Here is a 4,995-nt window from a genome sequence, read left to right on the forward strand (position 1 = left end):
CATAGGAAAGAATTGATTAAAATCTTAACAGAAGTGGTAGAAGTGAAATCAAGATGAAGTGTACTGGAGATCATTTTAGATGGTAGAAAGGGTCTCATTTTGAACCTTCCTGGGAGTGAGGTCTATGACTTGGTCATCTCTGTTTCCCTAGAATGTAGCATATTATCTGGCTCATGGAAGATTTCCAATTACTGCTTGCTCATTGAATGAATAAATCTTGACCATAGCTTACAGGGGTATAGCTCAGAGAGACAGGGATGACTTTTGTTTTTTTTCTGAGAAAAAAGTGCTTTCATGAATATGCAAGATAAATACTGAGAAGGATAATAGCTTTGTTTACTTAAGTATAAAGAAGATGGGCAGTATTAACTGGTAGCGGTTCTCTGCAGAGCATTCTGTTATTTGGTGCTTGGAGCAACAGTGGAAGACAATTGGCTAAACTTACCCAATGCCTTCTTTGGGGGCATGCGAATAAGAGAGAGTGACTGAACCTGGGCTGAGGATACTTTGCATCTCTCCCCAGGCATGGATCAGTGTGTGAAGTGTCCAGATCATCAGAACGCCAACAGAGGCCTAGATGCCTGCCTCCAAAATGCTGTGACCTTTCTGGCTTATGAGGACCCCTTGGGGATGGCCCTGGCCTGCACAGCTCTCTGCTTTTCTGTCATAACAGCTGTGGTTCTGTGTGTCTTTGTGAAACACAAAGACACTCCCATAGTCAAGGCCAATAATCGGACTCTCAGCTACATCCTGCTCATCTCCCTCACCCTATGCTCCTTCTCTTCATTGGTCGTGCCAACACAGCCACCTGCATTCTTCAACAGATCATGTTTGGAGTTGTTTTTACTGTGGCTGTTTCCATTGTCTTGGCCAAAACTATTACTGTGGTTGTGTCCTTCCAGGTCAGCACACCAGGGAGAAGGATGAGGCAGTGGATGGTGTCAGGGGGACCTAACATCATCATTCACATTCTGCTCCTTTATCCAGCTGAGTCTCTGTGGGATCTGGCTGGGAACCTCTCCTCCCTTCATTGACACAGATGCACACTCTGAAGACGGCCACATCATCATCGTGTGCAACAAGGGCTAGGTCACTACCTTCTACTGTGTCCTGGGACACCTGGGATCCTTGGCCCTAGGCAGATTCACTGTGGCTTTCCTGGCCCGGAACCTGCCTGACACCTTTAATGAAGCCAAGTTCCTGACGTTCAGCATGCTGGTGTTCTGCAGTTTCTGGGTCACCTTCCTGCCCATCTACCACAGTACCAAGGGCAAGGTCATGGTGGCCATGGATGTCTGCTCCATCTTGGCTTCCAATGTGGGTCTGTTAGGCTGCATCTTTGCTCCCAAGTGCTACGTTATTTTCCTAAAGCCAGAGAGAAACACATCAAAAGTGTTAAGGAATAAAACACATTCAGAGAGAAAATAATCGAAATGTAAGTTATTTTCATAGGTCACAAGAACTTGCATACACTTGAAAAATAAACTATCACATTTTTCCAGACCCAATTTAAGTACCAATTAACTTACCTTACATCTCCACTTAATTTTTTGCTTTACGTTTCTTTTGGCTTTGTACAATTTTCCTCAGGCATTCAAATGAAAAAATACACCAACATTCATAATAATTCTCCACTAAAATTAGGTGTGAGAGATTGCGATAATGGCCACACATTAGTCCTCTCCCTCTGTCTGTTTGTTCATAGCATCCCATGATGACTCTGGGTAGACTTGGCCTTGTAACTTGCTTTGGCCAATGGGACATTAGCTAAAGACATGAGCAAAGGCTTGAAAAACACTTGTGCATTATTGGTACTTGTCCTTCTCTGGCTGCCCTTGGCAAGCATGAGGCCATCAATATGTGAATGAGTCTAGATGGACTGCACATCTGCATCACTCCAGGTGGCTTCAAGTCAACAATCAGGTATGTGAGTAAGGCCGACCTAGACGATCCAATCCCAGCTGAGCCACCAATAGGTCCAGATCAAAATAACTGCCCAGTTAACCCACAGAATCTTGAGAAGAAATAAACTGTTCTTATTTGAAGTCACCAAATTTTAGGATTGTTTGTTACACATCAGAAGCTAACTGATACATTATGCTACCATTTAAATATGTCCTCTCATTATTTGTGTAATTATCACAGATTTCTATTTGTTTATCCAATATCGTAGACTGGAATATTCTTCTCTAGTTTAAGTCTCTGAAAGAAAATCAGAGACCATATCATGTTCCATTTTACTTTTTCTCCTTCCTCTTTTCAACCAGACATCTTTAAGCATATATATTAGATTATCTTCACTAATTTTAAAATTATGGATATTCTTCTATATTCCCATCCACCACTGTTATACGTGGGGGGTTTACTTTTCATTTTGGCCCTATAATCCATTTGGAATGATTTACTTGTGAATAATGTTAGTTGATGTTCCAGTATTTTATTTTACAAATGGATATCATATAGTTTATAAAAAAAACTGCATCATTTTAAAAGTTGATTTGAAGTATATGGAATCTGAATAATGTTTGGAAAACTGATATCTTTGAAACACTGTTTGCAGTCACAAGTATAGTATATCTCTCCATTTAATCAGAGCTTTTACACGCTTTGTATCTCTTTATAATCTTCTTCATATATCTAATGTGTAGTTCCAATTATTTTAACTACTTATCTTAAAGAATTCATTGCTCTTATGAGTGGAATAATTATTTACATGTTCAAACTAATTCTTGCTCATATAACAGGATTTTTGATGTTTCATATAGGTATCTAGCGTCCTTTCAGATTACTCCACTTATTTACCAGTTCTAAACTTTATAATTTACGTCCCACTAAATTGATAGATTTTCTCTTCTTCTCTAATATTATTTACCTCTTATTCTTTTGATTCTCATTTTTTCATGACTGTGCTTTCCAGTGCCACACTGAATAACACTAGTGTTTGGCAGGAGCATTTTCTCTTCTTAAGTGTAGTGTAAACCTCAGATAATTCCCTTGACAGGGCAGACCAGGCATCTAACAGAGAGAAAGTATAAAAGCGACGGGGAGTCATTTCTAGCTGGAAATCAACAGACTTGATTCTCTTGGCTGTTTGGAGCTGGAGATCTTATGACAATGTGGCCAGCTGAGAATCAGAGGATCTCTCTCTAGTCTCAGTAATTAGTCTTGGTCAAGTCTCTCAACCTCTTTAGACCTCATTTTCTTCACATGTAACATGAAGAGTGGACGAGTTTTTTTGAGCTCTGAAATCCAGTGACAACAAGATACCCTTCACCCACATGCACTTGACAAAGACAAGAGAGAGTTTTCAGTTTTCTTCCGCATCAACATTATTATCCATATCACCACTTAAAGACATATCAAATGTCTACTTTCGCATGACACTGATAAAACAGGTTCCATACCAAATATCTGTTCATTGGGATAACAAATCTATAGTTAATTGTTTAGAGGTAAGTATAGAGATGGGCCCTGCTGGAACCAGCAATCAATGGGCCAAAAAAAGCTTGCTTTATTTTACAGTGAGGTTGTGGAAACATTCCCTAATACACCAGAATTCTTCTGTACTTAGAAAGTATGAAATAAATGGAATCCTTGAATCCATGGTTACGAGCTAATAAGGATATGATTTTTAAAATTTTGTTAATGATGCCATTTGCCTGCTATGGGGCTGTTCTCTGGTAAGTAAAGAGCAGATGTATTCAAGGCCACTTTCATTTCTTTAATAAATATTTACTCAGCGCCTACCCCTTGCTGCAAGATAGCAGTGATCTACCCTAATAGCATTTATATTCTAGTAGGTTGACACAGACCATAAATAAAAAGAGAATCTTGAGGTGATCAATAAAGTTACATATACGTCAAACTTTTTTCATTCTGGACTATTTTTCACACTTTCCCTTCTTTGACTGTTTCCCAGAACTCTAAGCATGGACTTGAAAACCCAGAAAGCATTGGTCCCAAGTTTCTTCTCGCAATACTCCAGTTTCAAAGCTGTTGTGTTTATCATCTGAGAGTATGTCTCTTTAAGACTAAGTTCCTATGAATCAGCATTATTTCATCACTTTCTTGAGATGACGGATGATATTATGAAGGGAAAACAAAATATCATATTGAATTTATACTCCAAATGATGTGTCCACTCTAATTGTTTTATATAATGTAGTGTGATTTGGGACAAGTCAGTAACTCCTTCAGAGACAGTGGTAATAATACCCTGAAAAGCATTCTATAGACATTAAATGAAGCAAATTATGAGAAACTGCTTTGTAAATTGCGAAGCAATCTATTTAAGCTTATTTTTTGTACCAATATTTTCATTTATCCAATCTTTTTTGACTCTACACAACCTGCCTAGACTGAGTTTTATCATTTATTCAACAATAATAATTGGTCAAAATGGTTGAATATTAGAAATTTCATATGGTTCAACTTAATTAATAGGCCATCACAATATTTAATTTGGTTATAATTACAGTTAAATTTTTCATGTTGTCTTACCATGTGCCAGGCACATTCTAGGCATCTGGCATGTATTCACTCATTTAATCCTCACATCAAAGCTATGGGGACAATATTATTAACCCCTATTTTATGAATGAGGAATATTAGAGGTTATATAATTGTCCAAGGTCACACAGCTGGTACCCAGGCAGTCCACCTCCAAAATCTCATTTAGAGATCCACTAGAGGTCGTGGCGCCTACATCATAAAAGGATCACCCTGGTATCTCTTTGGCCAATAGACCAGAGGGGACTAAGCAAGAAAGCACATGGCTACTGAAATGATCCGGGGAAGCAATTCTGAATACAGGATTTCCTTCCTTTTTAAAGCTGAATAATATTCCATTGTATAGATGCCCCAGATTTTCTTCATCCTTTCAACCACGGATTCACAATTAGGTAGTTTCCCTCTCCTGGCTATTGTGAATAATATTGCAGTGCATTTTGTCAAATGATTTCCTGGCAGTTAGGGAGTTTGAAAAAATTCTTCTTA

Source organism: Diceros bicornis, assembly GCF_020826845.1.
Source record: "Diceros bicornis minor isolate mBicDic1 chromosome 30 unlocalized genomic scaffold, mDicBic1.mat.cur SUPER_30_unloc_2, whole genome shotgun sequence".
Lineage (NCBI taxonomy): Eukaryota > Metazoa > Chordata > Mammalia > Perissodactyla > Rhinocerotidae > Diceros > Diceros bicornis.